The sequence below is a fragment of the Anomaloglossus baeobatrachus genome, chromosome 6, assembly GCF_048569485.1.
Source record: "Anomaloglossus baeobatrachus isolate aAnoBae1 chromosome 6, aAnoBae1.hap1, whole genome shotgun sequence".
In the NCBI taxonomy this organism is placed as follows: Eukaryota; Metazoa; Chordata; class Amphibia; order Anura; family Aromobatidae; genus Anomaloglossus; species Anomaloglossus baeobatrachus.
Window position 1 is genome coordinate 148,065,084 of NC_134358.1, and position 14,599 is coordinate 148,079,682.

At 43.3% G+C, this 14,599-nt stretch overlaps 2 long non-coding RNA genes across 2 annotated transcripts; one reads left to right on the forward strand and one right to left on the reverse strand.

The window, feature by feature from the left end:
* Window positions 1-9,249: 9,249 nt before the first annotated feature.
* On the reverse strand, window positions 9,250-10,296 carry LOC142244159 (uncharacterized). The gene is made up of 3 exons (XR_012724459.1): window positions 10,211-10,296; window positions 9,748-9,914; window positions 9,250-9,471 (listed from the first exon to the last, which is right to left on the reverse strand). It is a non-coding gene; the product is annotated as an uncharacterized LOC142244159 (long non-coding RNA).
* Window positions 10,297-12,565: 2,269 nt separating this feature from the next.
* LOC142244160 (uncharacterized) lies at window positions 12,566-13,611 on the forward strand. Its single transcript, XR_012724460.1, has 3 exons — window positions 12,566-12,651; window positions 12,947-13,113; window positions 13,390-13,611. It is a non-coding gene; the product is annotated as an uncharacterized LOC142244160 (long non-coding RNA).
* The last annotated feature ends 988 nt before the right edge of the window (window positions 13,612-14,599 follow it).

Below are 14,599 nucleotides of genomic sequence, written 5' to 3' on the forward strand. Positions count from 1 at the left end.
AAACATAGGTGGTTAGGAGACAGCAGTGGTACCACAACAATCAAGTGAGACAAAGGAGACATTCATTAATTATCAGCCCCTGTGGAGGTCATCCATAGGGCTGTATATATTTCCCACATATCCAAACCTCTATATTACAGAAAGGGGGAATAACTAACGGCCTCATTTAGGCCTTTAGGGACCAGAGTATCCAGGGTCACGATCCACTTTGTCTCGCACTGTGCGAGACGTTTCTTGATGTCACCACCTCTGATTCCTCCCATTATGGCATCAATGCCTCTGACTTTAAGTTTGGAAGGGTCACAGGCGTGATGAGACCTAAAGTGTCGCGGTAATGTTTTTAAGACACTTGGATCTACCTCTGATTTTGCCGCAGCAATATCTCTAACGTGCTCCCTAACCCTAATGCGGAGCTCACGGGACGTGAGCCCCACATAGGTCAGGGGGCACGTGCAAGTAGCATAATACACCACGTGAGTGGTGCCACACGTGATGTATTGTTTAATTTGAAAATTCCTAAGTCCATCTGATGAATGGAAGGAAGAACTGCGGAGAATATTGCTGCAGGCCACACAATGTCCACAGGGAAAACATCCCCATGTGGGCGCACTCGAGCCAAATGGGTTCATCCTGGGTGGAATGTAGTGGCTCCGTACCAGAATATCCTTCAGGTTTCTGGCCCTCCTAGAGGTCATCATTGGATTTTTAGTCAGTACCTCTGCAAGTGCGGGATCAGTAAGGAGTACCGGCCAGTGTTTCCGCATGATCTTACGCATGGTCTCCCACTCTTGGTTGTAAGTCCCAATAAATCTCACTGTACCATCCTGTTCTTTTAGTTTTTTCGGGGTGTTAATCAGCAACTGTGCTCTAGGAGTATTTTTCGCACGATTATAACCAGATTTTATACTCCTCATGCTGTACCCCCTATCACGAAAACGGTCCCTGAGGTCCACAGATTGTGCCTCAAACATGACATCAGATGAGCAAATCCGTCGCATCCTCAGGTATTGTCCGGTCGGGATGGCACGAATTACAGATGGATTATGAGCTGAGGACGCATGTAGCAGTGCATTTACGGACGTCTCCTTACGGAAGACGTCCGTTTGGATCGATCTCCTGTCATCAACAGTAATTAGTATATCCAGGAAATCGATCCTGCATCTGCTACTTTTGTAAGTCAACTTAATGTTGAATTTGTTGATATTCAATTGTCCCATGAACCGATTGAGCTGGTCCGCGTCGCCCTGCCACACAAAAAGGATGTCATCTATGTATCGCAGCCAACACTGCACATGGGCGCAAAGCTCAGGGCCTCCGTCACCGAAAACTAGCCTCTCCCAATACCCCAGGAAGAGGCCGGCGTACGAAGGCGCACAAGCCGCGCCCATGGCAGTGCCCCGCTGCTGTAGGTAAAAGACATCCTTGAAGACAAAGAAATTGTGTGACAGGGCGAAGCGGAGGAGCTCAATAATCAGTTCGCCCATATCATCATAGCGACCTGACATACCGAGGAAAAAACGGACCGCTCTGAGACCATCCTCGTGAGAAATGCAGGTATAGAGACTCTCGATGTCGGCAGTCACCAGAATCATGTCGTCCTCCACAAAGACACCGTCAATGCGACTCAGGACGTCCGTAGTGTCACGCACATAAGAGGGCAGTGCTTCCACCAAAGGTTTCAGATGGTAATCTATGAATTTACAGATGGGGTCGCACAAGCCCTCTATGCCGGACACTATCGGGCGTCCCGGTGGGTTGACGGCGTCTTTGTGGATTTTAGGTAGGATATAGAATGTAGGTATCCTCGGATGTTTATTACAAAGTCCATCGAACATTTTCTTAGTGATCAACCCTTTATCAAGAGCCTCATTCAAGATGGCAGTGAGCTCATTGGAAAATGAAACCAACGGGCTTGAGGGGAGTTTCCTGTATGTCTCCCTATTGCGTAACTGTCTCAATACCTCCCTTTCATACTTCTCTATCGGTAACACCACAACATTCCCCCCCTTATCAGCTGCTTTTATTATTATGTCCCTGTACCCTTGCAGTTCAACCAGTGCCGATCTTTGTGCCCGTGTCAAATTGTCACGTCTGCACCTGGTTGGTATTTGTCTAAATTCATCACACACCATCTTGGTGAAGATGTCTACGGCGGGACTCAGGGACAATGGGGGGAACCTTGTGGATCTAGGTAACAAAGCATGTGGAAATGTACCTGTGGTTGGTGCCTCCTGTTCTTGTAACAGATCCTCCAAATTCTGAATGGCATCCCTTTCCACCTGGCTGTCAGACACTGTATTCCGCTTGTGAAAAAGTTTTTTTAAAATTAATTTACGAGAGAAAAGGTTGAGGTCTTTCAAGGCTGTGAATAGATGAAAAGGGTTAGCAGGAGAAAACGTGAGACCCCGTGACAGCACCTCCACCTCAGCACCAGTGAGAACCCGTGTTGAGAGGTTAATTACCTGCAGCCTATTCCCCTGTCGCTTGTTCTTTCCTTGAGCAGCAGGTGGGCGAGCACGTTGCTTAACGCGCGCCCCAACTGTTTCCGCTGCAGTTGGGGAACTCACTGATGCCTCGGAGGAGGAGTCGCCACATGAGGTATCCGACACTAAGGATGAGGATCTGGGTTTCTGATTTTTAAAGGGATAACCCCCTGCCCGTCCTCTTATTGTGTCCATTCTCCATTTGTACGCCCTTTTCGTCGAATAATCGGCAATGTCTCTATTCAATTTTTTGAACTTGAACGCCTTGATTTCCCGTTCCCATCTCTCCAACTCCTGATTTATTTCAGAATTGAATTGTGTCATAATTTCAGGTGTGCAGGTGCCATTCAGATCCTTCTCTATAGATTCTAGTTCAGCCTCAAGCGAGGTCAGGGTAGCTGAGTTGTGATCCCATAAAAGGCCCAAAAAGCCACGGGAACACGTCTGGGCAAGCTCCTCCCATTTTGTTTTAAACCCTTCGTCATCCAGAGCAAAGGAGGGGAAGACCTGTACACGGAGGCCACGGGGCACTAAGTCCTTCTCAAGGTATTTCCCTAAGAAGGCCTTATTCCACCACAGTTTCGTTCTTTTTTTCAGAATATCTTTATATCTTAAACGCAATGTCTCACTCGATTGGGGACCACCACTTCCGCCACCTGATGCACCCCCTGTCTTCAACACATCATCAATTTGTGATTGCCAAGCAATGTCCCTGGCCCTAAAATTCATGTTGGCTGGAGATATGTCTGCGGTAAACAGAAAACAAATGTTAATTAAGCAAATACTCCAAGGAGCACAACGCATATATGTGTGGGGACAATATAGTAAGAGCCCCCACAAATAGCACAAACTCAATAACATATTATGTATGCAAGAGAACCACGAGTTTTTTTGTGCAAAATTAGACAAGTTTTATTACATACAAAGGGTGAACAGTCATAAAATCACATAAAATCCATAGTTCATGGGACCAGAAGCTGGGATATACACCATATCAGGGCTCAATTACAGACAAGAGTGATATAATACAACATACTAATGCACCCATTCCAGTGCATGAGTGAAATACACTTAAATCCAGTGTCAACATGTCAGAATCGAGGTTCCCATTGTGACCAGGCCTGGGTTTACCATCCCACCACTGACCGGTAGATATACCAATGTTAGTATGGCAGTTGCCTTTATGTGATGGGATTCTGAGGGATTTTCGATTCTGACATGTTGACACTGGATTTAAGTGTATTTCACTCATGCACTGGAATGGGTGCATTAGTATGTTGTATTATATCACTCTTGTCTGTAATTGAGCCCTGATATGGTGTATATCCCAGCTTCTGGTCCCATGAACTATGGATTTTATGTGATTTTATGACTGTTCACCCTTTGTATGTAATAAAACTTGTCTAATTTTGCACAAAAAAACTCGTGGTTCTCTTGCATACATAATAGGTATGCTGACCGTGTTCACAAGTTGCATAAATGCTGTGTCTTTTGTTTTCTGCATCTGTTCTGTAAGTGTCCACATCAAACTACTCAATAACAATCTTCTCCTGGTTATTGGATTTTTGCTGAATTTTTTTCAATGCAATTTAACCCTTCTATGGTGCAAATTTGAAGCAGAGTTTTTAATGTTTTTTTTTATAGTATGGAAAAGCTTAAAAAAGTTCATGTATTTTTTTTTTAGGATCACTATAGAAGGATGTAAAGATATAAAATCACCAAAACAGCACAATTCAGCAGCAGTTTTAGACTCTTGGTGGGCTGAGATTTCATGAAATCACATCTGATTTACCATAGTAAAAAAATGTCAAAAGCAAAAATGCCCAAGCAAAGTGGATGTGATTTTATGACAACTTCTTCCCTTCTTGCATCGATGCTGAATTGTGCAGATTTGGTAAATTTTTTCTACAAGCTTCTATAGGGACCCTGAAAATAGTGCATATTAAGGAAAAACACTGTTACACGCTGTCACAGAGTGGGCGTCTGTGATTGGATGCTGGAGTAACCTGAAACCAGCCCATACATTCAAGCATCTAGAATGTATGGACAGATTCCAAGTTACTCCAACAGCCAATCACAGCCAATCCCTTCTGTGTGAAAGCATCTGTGATTGGCTGTTGGGTCCCTCATACACATATAGTATTATAAAAATAAATAAATTTAAAAAAATGACGTAGCGCTTCACAGTATTTTTAATTCTCAGCGCAGATAAAGCGGATGGCTACGAGTTGACACCCCCATCTGCCTGGCTTTACCTTGGCTGGCAATCAAACTACAGGGAAGCCCAAAAAATGCATGGGGTCCTGCTGTATTTTGATTGCTAGTCAGGTAAAACCAGGCAGCTGGGGGCTGGGATTGTCAGCATGGTAAGGCCCAAGCGTTCTGGGACCCCACGCTAAAGCCCGCAGCAGCCCCTGGAAATGGTGCATTGTTTATTAGCGCCATTTCCAGGCGCTTTACCCGGCTCATCCAGCGGCCCTGATGGCGATAGCACGCTGGGTAATAAAGGTGTTAATACCAGCTTTGTATTCTCAGCTGGTACTAAGCCCAAAATTCATTGTGTCACGCCAACTTGGACATGGCCACCATGAATTTCTCATAAACAGTAAAAAAAAATACATAAACATTTTTTTTATTAGAAATAAAACAAAAAAAACTTTAGAGACTCCATCTTTATTATAAAAAATCCTTAGTCCGACGTAGTCCACAGGGAGAGCAATGTCAGCCCTGCTCCATCACTTTGTACAGACAAGCGTCTCTACAGAGTGAGAAGCAGGCTAACAGTGACAGTCAAAGTTCAGTCGTGTCCATAGCTAAGCCATGGACTCGGGTGAACCCTGACATCACCGTGAACACAGCCGAAAAAAGCCAAAGACTGCTGAGTGATGAGCAGTGCGGTGAATACCCCCGAAGTTAATGAATGGACCCAGGAGTAGAAGCGTCCGGGAGATAGCAGGTCTGGAGGACGCATCGCGGGACTGGTAAGTATAATGACAATGTTTATTAATATCTATATTCTTTATTTTACAGCCCCCACCCATCTCATAACTGTAAAGTCCAAGCTCGGGGTTCGGACGCAAGTTTACGTTATCTCCGGCCCCGAACTCGAACTTTACAAAAAGCTTGGGCGAGTCTCCTGATCCCGACCATCAGGGGGTTCCCCCATCACTACCCCTTAGATAAAAGTAAATCTATTCATGTTTGGTGTCTACGAACTCGTACCAACCTGAGGCATTATGTAGCACCTCTGCGGTAACAGGTGCAACAAATAAAGCTACAAGCCCTGTGGAAGCTCGAGTCTCAGACAACTGTGCCAGTAAACACACCAGTACCTTCAGGACACATACACCCAGAACCAGGTTAGGACACTCCCTAGCAACAGGTGACAGGGCTGGGTACTATTGGTTAATAGGCAGCCAACTTATAGGGAAAGACCTAGACCAGGGGAAGGGGCCTGTGGCCTGACAGGAAGTAGTCAGTTGACAGGAGAGTTGAAGGTTGACGGCTGAAGTGAAAGGACCTGTGTTTGTAACAGCAAGCCTCTACAGGAGGGGAGTAGCTGAGGAGTGTGTGACCAGACTCCAGGAACCGTGGGAACCTGTAGGAGCAGGAATCCAGTGCCCTCAGTACTCCGCACGCAGCAGGGTGAAGATCCCCAGGACAGTTAGTTACTCCAGGTTGACTGTCAGTTCTGCCAGGCGAGGGGGTCTCGAGGATCCCCCGCCATCAAGAAAACGTCTGAGGCATCAGCAGCACAGAGAGGACCGGGACCAGTAACCGTTTTACCATATAGTGAAGACAGTGAATAAAATATCTCAAAAACAATAGTGCAATCACACTTTTTTTGTAATTTTTTCGCATTTGGATTTTTTTTCCTGTTTTCCAGTACACTATATCGTAAAACTCATGGTTTTGTTTAAAAGTCCAGCCCCCACATGACCATATTGACTGAAAAATAAAAAGTTACACCTCTCGGAAGAAGAATAACGAAAAAAACCCATGGAAAGCGCAAAATCGGCCGGTCGTGAAGGAGTTAGGCCGCTTTCACATTGCGTTTCTACCTATGTTCACTGGTCCCGTCGGGGCAGCCGTCCAACCCCCCCCTCGCAAAATGTGCATTGGACGCATACGCCGACGGGGCCCTTGACTATAATGGAGCAGACGGAGTCAGTGTGTGCTCTGTCTTACACCATTTTCGGGGATATACAAAAGGAGAGAGGAAGGGCACTACCCAGTGGGATCACCTGGTATACAAAATTTATGTAAGACAAAAGGAGAGAAAAGAGTATACCAACACACGGGATCACCACAATATTAACCAATGTATATTAAATTTTTATTAGGTTATTAAAGAACCAGAACACGAGACACATGTCTCCACACTGAAAAATTACTATAAGACACACAATGACACAAGTTAAAAACATTTAAAAAGCCATAGGCATAACAAACATGTCCGCCAGGAACCAGAAATACAATCATGTACAATTTCTTTATATATGATTATAGTAGGGGCACTCCAATCATTAGTATACAAGGCCCGTATCCGGTATAGAGAAATAGTAGATGTGAACAAGTGCACTAAAGTCCACAACAATGTATAATTAGCAGCATATGGTAAATTTTAACATGGAAACACTTGTGCAGATAAACACATCTCCAGTTATAGATGAGCAGTATAGGCTTTTATAGAAAATTACTAGAGTCTATATGGGCACAAGAACATCCCAGTGCTGTATGAGTGGTAACATATAGCGAATCATAAGATAGAGACACTTAGATTGTACTGATATACAAAACCTATGCTATATACATAAAATGATATAGATCCATAGCACAAAGTACATCCAGGTCCCCATCGATACACAATAGTGCTACAACCACAATATCTTCTCACAGGTGTATCCTGAAAAGAACGCCTATTAAGTGCAAGATGACATAAATTCAGAAAGCAATTCTATCTGCTCAGTAAAAATGCTCATATTATGCTGCCACATATAGCCAGAGTCCTGGATGCTTCAAGCTACCACTGATATATACGGTGCAATTGAGAACAGCAACCAGGCTACAGGCAATACAGACCCGGACCTATATCCATCATCCCATATAGTACATAGCAAGCATGCTGGTGGGGTGAATGAGAGGAGCGACCCAAGGGGTTCCTGGCATGGACACCCCACGCGTATCGCCACGTATCCAGTGGCTTCCTCAGGGGAAAAGAAGGCGATGTGACATGGCCATGTGTGTCCTTTTTAAGGAAGTGTAATCAGTGCTTACCCGCAGCTGCACGATTTTTCGTATTGGAGGTGAACCTCCGATGGCGGCCGCCATCTTGTTTGATCACATGATGTGGAGAGCGTCCTCCCCCATCTTCTACTGCGCATGCGCGAGTCAAATATCGCTTAGATAGACACAAAATGTGTTCAAGGAGCAGCGCTTCTCCTTGCTATCTATTAGCGAAATTTATAGCTGACAGATGGTTATTATATTTCCAAGCGCATCGCAATATGCTAATACCTTTAGTAGCACAGTCCATACTATGCGCATGCGCTGTTTAGATAGAGGGGAAAACAAAGATGGAGTATTAACCCCTTTGCTGCTGGAACACTTTAAATGTCAGCAGATTCGCTGTTTACTTTGAAGAAAATTTCTCAGAAGAGCACGGGCTAAAATAAGCAGAATGGCATATCCATTAGGAGAATTTTATCATGTATCACATCGATACTACATGCAACATGTCCATAAGCACCAGTGAGTCCTCCACTGGTTAATACAAGATGCCGACATCCATGACCCATAGAGTAAAGCTAGATAATTCCAGCTAACAGAGTTATATGATTCTTGACAAAAAACAGATCACCAGAAGATGGATAATATCAACCATAGGTCAAGGGAAAAAAGCGGTAAAACCGGTAAAAATCACACAATATAAAGCTAGATAATACCAGCCAGTAGAGTTATGTGGTTCCTACATAGAACAGAAAATTAGATATCGAAAAATGGATCTAACGGACCCAACTTGGGGAAAATCATTAGGTGTTAAATGATAACGTATACACCAAGCATAATTATGTATGTAGTTCTTCCATAGAGAAGAACACCGGGTGTCAAGTAAATGTAATAGACCCAGCATAGAGAGAATTATTAGATGTTAGAGCATGACATATACACCACCCGTGCCCTGGTTCACACATGTCACACACAATACATCGTGGATACGTATAGATTCCCAACGACTACAACGTATTACCAAGGCATATAAGTTCCCATCGACTAGAGTGTGTTATCAAGGCATAGAGTTATGTTAGTTAGTATACGGTCAAAATGTTGTAGTACCAGATGTCTAAAAAAGACCAATAAGTATCCATCAGTGATGGCTCATACTTATAGCCATAATGGCATCCCCAAGGATACCATCAGATGTATATGTTTGAGATGTAAAGAACAAACAGAGATTGGAGTGGCACGCGGATTAGAACAGCATGCAAGAGTGACATGTATATAAGATATAAGATATCACCCAGAGGCACACGGGAGGTTAGTGAGATCTCATATAATTAACCCGAGTAATACCAGCAGATGGAATTGCCATAAACTAGATTAATATATACGGTCAGTACAACCAGGTGGAATCCAATGAAACCAGAACAAAAAGCACAGGGGGAGCCCACTCTTTGCCACATACATGTGTGACACGAGAAATCTTATAAGATACCACATTAGTATTGTGAATAGCAAAAAACAATACCAGGGGTGCTCCCCACAGCTGAAGTAGCTTAATAACATCCCGGATGTCCTTGTAGTATAGCGTCTACTCCCACATTTCCCATATGCTCATCCGTCCATAATATGTATATTCAGGGTAAAGTCTCTAATATCCAACGACGATAAGTCTTGTCAGATAGAGAAGGGTCCTTTATGGTTCTTCATAATTCCCTGTTCCATGTTCTCTTCTTATCCTCTTCCTAGTTTCCCCATACATGATCTTCTAGATGGGGAAAAGGCAAATGGGCTTTAGTAAAAAATGGTGGAATTCATCAAATAGCATTATAGAACCCTGTATAGAGCAACTCCTCATTAAGACCATGTGGGGCTAGACTCTTAAGGGTATAAATCCACCTTGATTCTTTTTTAAGCAATTCTTTAGTAGCATTCCCACCTCTAATGTTCTGTTTGATTGAGTCCACAATGAGCACTTTGACTGTAGTATACCGCCCTTTATGGTGCATAAGAAAATGGGAGGCTACTGAGGTCAGCACCTTACCCTTTTTCAGGTCGGTTTCCGCTGTATTTATGTTGGAGAAGTGTTGTTGTATCCTCTTCCTCACTTCCTGTGTAGTTTCACCGACGTAGATTTTCGGGCAATCGCAGACAAGGATATAGATGGCATTCCTCGTACGACAGTTGTAATAGGATCCGCAGGTGATTCGTCTAGGAAAGATCGGTAAAGAGATGGAATCACTTGCCAACATGTATGGACACACTGTACATGCCCCACAGGGAAATGTGCCCTTTAGTCTTATGCCCGTTCCCAAACTTTGTGTTGGTCTTGAGAAATGGCTCTTGGAGAGGATACCTCTCAGATTCTGGGCACGTCTTGCTACTAAATTAGGCTTATCTCCAATAAAAGGGGTCAGTTTTTTATCACTCAAAAGTATGTCCCAATTATCTTGTAAAAGTCCATATAGATCTTGCCATTGATTATGGAAGGGGGTGATAATACTCACTGTGGTTCGCTTATTTCGTAGTCTTGGTTGTAATAGAGTATGTCTTGTCATAGTTCTACAGGCCTGTAGAGCTCCGGAGACCACTTGTTTTGGATATCCCCTTGCGCGAAATCTGTTGGTTAGATCAGAAGCGTGTATTTCGAAATCAGATTTGTCACTGCAATTTCTTTTTACCCTCATAAATTGGCCTTTGGGTATCCCGTTCTTGACATGAGTGGGGTGGAAACTATCATAGTGTAAAAGGCTGTTAGTAGCCGTTGGTTTACGATATAATGTGGTAGTGATGTTCTCTCCTACTCCCTTAGAGACTCGCAGGTCCAAAAATTCCACCATCTCCCTGGCTATGCTGGAGGTTAGCCGAATATTAAGAGTGTTATCATTCAGGGTGGCAATGAAATTTTCACAGTCCCCCCGAGATCCAGACCAAAAGAACAGGATATCGTCTATATATCTGAACCACCGTATCACATGGGATTTATAGTGCTCCAGGATGTACACCTGTGTCTCCTCCCACCACCCTAAAAAGATATTAGCATAGGGTGGCGCACAGCACGCCCCCATAGCGGTCCCAGATGTCTGCCGGTAATATTTTCTATCGAAGACAAAATAATTTTTATCCAATACCAGATGGAGAAGGTCTAGGACAAAGGAATCGTGTCTTCTATTGCCGGTGGTTCTACGGTCCAAATAATATGACACTGCTCGTAATCCTGCCTCATGGTCAATTGAAGTATACAAGGCTTCCACGTCAAGTGTTACCAACAAAGTACTAGATGGGACTTTAAGTTTGGTGAGCTGTTCAATTAGATGGGTAGAGTCTCTAACGTAAGATGGTGAGGATTGCGCCAAAGGCTGGAGATAAAAATCCAAATATATGCAGGGCCTCTCGAACATGCCACCAATTCCTGACACTATTGGTCTGCCCGGAGGTTCCGGGCGACCCTTGTGAATTTTAGGTAACATATAGAAGGTGGGTATAACTGGGAACTTGGTTGTTAAAAAGTTCCTTTCCTTCAAGGAGATTATGTCATGTTCGTGAGCCGTAGAAAGCAATCCATCCAGTTTCTTTTTGAAAACACAGGTAGGGTCGGAAGATTGTAAGATTATTACCCCTGTTGTTATCGGGTTTAAGCTTCTCAATATCCTTACAAATTTTATTGAAAAAGAACAACAGGGGTAATAATCTTACAGCGGAAGAGAGGCGGATTCTGTCCAAATTGAGTAACAATCAGGAATTTATCATCAAAGAGGCAGACAAAGGGGGAAACGTGGTCTTGTGGCCAGTTGAGATGTATCTAAGAGAGGCTATGAGACAACTCTCTAATACTGAGTGTTATACGGTATTACCTTCCGACCCTACCTGTGTTTTCAAAAAGAAACTGGATGGATTGCTTTCTACGGCTCACGAACATGACATAATCTCCTTGAAGGAAAGGAACTTTTTAACAACCAAGTTCCCAGTTATACCCACCTTCTATATGTTACCTAAAATTCACAAGGGTCGCCCGGAACCTCCGGGCAGACCAATAGTGTCAGGAATTGGTGGCATGTTCGAGAGGCCCTGCATATATTTGGATTTTTATCTCCAGCCTTTGGCGCAATCCTCACCATCTTACGTTAGAGACTCTACCCATCTAATTGAACAGCTCACCAAACTTTAAGTCCCATCTAGTACTTTGTTGGTAACACTTGACGTGGAAGCCTTGTATACTTCAATTGACCATGAGGCAGGATTACGAGCAGTGTCATATTATTTGGACCGTAGAACCACCGGCAATAGAAGACACGATTCCTTTGTCCTAGACCTTCTCCATCTGGTATTGGATAAAAATTATTTTGTCTTCGATAGAAAATATTACCGGCAGACATCTGGGACCGCTATGGGGGCGTGCTGTGCGCCACCCTATGCTAATATCTTTTTAGGGTGGTGGGAGGAGACACAGGTGTACATCCTGGAGCACTATAAATCCCATGTGATACGGTGGTTCAGATATATAGACGATATCCTGTTCTTTTGGTCTGGATCTCGGGGGGACTGTGAAAATTTCATTGCCACCCTGAATGATAACACTCTTAATATTCGGCTAACCTCCAGCATAGCCAGGGAGACGGTGGAATTTTTGGACCTGCGAGTCTCTAAGGGAGTAGGAGAGAACATCACTACCACATTATATCGTAAACCAACGGCTACTAACAGCCTTTTACACTATGATAGTTTCCACCCCACTCATGTCAAGAACGGGATACCCAAAGGCCAATTTATGAGGGTAAAAAGAAATTGCAGTGACAAATCTGATTTCGAAATACACGCTTCTGATCTAACCAACAGATTTCGCGCAAGGGGATATCCAAAACAAGTGGTCTCCGGAGCTCTACAGGCCTGTAGAACTATGACAAGACATACTCTATTACAACCAAGACTACGAAATAAGCGAACCACAGTGAGTATTATCACCCCCTTCCATAATCAATGGCAAGATCTATATGGACTTTTACAAGATAATTGGGACATACTTTTGAGTGATAAAAACTGACCCCTTTTATTGGAGATAAGCCTAATTTAGTAGCAAGACGTGCCCAGAATCTGAGAGGTATCCTCTCCAAGAGCCATTTCTCAAGACCAACACAAAGTTTGGGAACGGGCATAAGACTAAAGGGCACATTTCCCTGTGGGGCATGTACAGTGTGTCCATACATGTTGGCAAGTGATTCCATCTCTTTACCGATCTTTCCTAGACGAATCACCTGCGGATCCTATTACAACTGTCGTACGAGGAATGCCATCTATATCCTTGTCTGCGATTGCCCGAAAATCTACGTCGGTGAAACTACACAGGAAGTGAGGAAGAGGATACAACAACACTTCTCCAACATAAATACAGCGGAAACCGACCTGAAAAAGGGTAAGGTGCTGACCTCAGTAGCCTCCCATTTTCTTATGCACCATAAAGGGCGGTATACTACAGTCAAAGTGCTCATTGTGGACTCAATCAAACAGAACATTAGAGGTGGGAATGCTACTAAAGAATTGCTTAAAAAAGAATCAAGGTGGATTTATACCCTTAAGAGTCTAGCCCCACATGGTCTTAATGAGGAGTTGCTCTATACAGGGTTCTATAATGCTATTTGATGAATTCCACCATTTTTTACTAAAGCCCATTTGCCTTTTCCCCATCTAGAAGATCATGTATGGGGAAACTAGGAAGAGGATAAGAAGAGAACATGGAACAGGGAATTATGAAGAACCATAAAGGACCCTTCTCTATCTGACAAGACTTATCGTCGTTGGATATTAGAGACTTTACCCTGAATATACATATTATGGACGGATGAGCATATGGGAAATGTGGGAGTAGACGCTATACTACAAGGACATCCGGGATGTTATTAAGCTACTTCAGCTGTGGGGAGCACCCCTGGTATTGTTTTTTGCTATTCACAATACTAATGTGGTATCTTATAAGATTTCTCGTGTCACACATGTATGTGGCAAAGAGTGGGCTCCCCCTGTGCTTTTTGTTCTGGTTTCATTGGATTCCACCTGGTTGTACTGACCGTATATATTAATCTAGTTTATGGCAATTCCATCTGCTGGTATTACTCGGGTTAATTATATGAGATCTCACTAACCTCCCGTGTGCCTCTGGGTGATATCTTATATCTTATATACATGTCACTCTTGCATGCTGTTCTAATCCGCGTGCCACTCCAATCTCTGTTTGTTCTTTACATCTCAAACATATACATCTGATGGTATCCTTGGGGATGCCATTATGGCTATAAGTATGAGCCATCACTGATGGATACTTATTGGTCTTTTTTAGACATCTGGTACTACAACATTTTGACCGTATACTAACTAACATAACTCTATGCCTTGATAACACACTCTAGTCGATGGGAACTTATATGCCTTGGTAATACGTTGTAGTCGTTTGGAATCTATACGTATCCACGATGTATTGTGTGTGACATGTGTGAACCAGGGCACGGGTGGTGTATATGTCATGCTCTAACATCTAATAATTCTCTCTATGCTGGGTCTATTACATTTACTTGACACCCGGTGTTCTTCTCTATGGAAGAACTACATACATAATTATGCTTGGTGTATACGTTATCATTTAACACCTAATGATTTTCCCCAAGTTGGGTCCGTTAGATCCATTTTTCGATATCTAATTTTCTGTTCTATGTAGGAACCACATAACTCTACTGGCTGGTATTATCTAGCTTTATATTGTGTGATTTTTACCGGTTTTACCGCTTTTTTCCCTTGACCTATGGTTGATATTATCCATCTTCTGGTGATCTGTTTTTTGTCAAGAATCATATAACTCTGTTAGCTGGAATTATCTAGCTTTACTCTATGGGTCATGGATGTCGGCA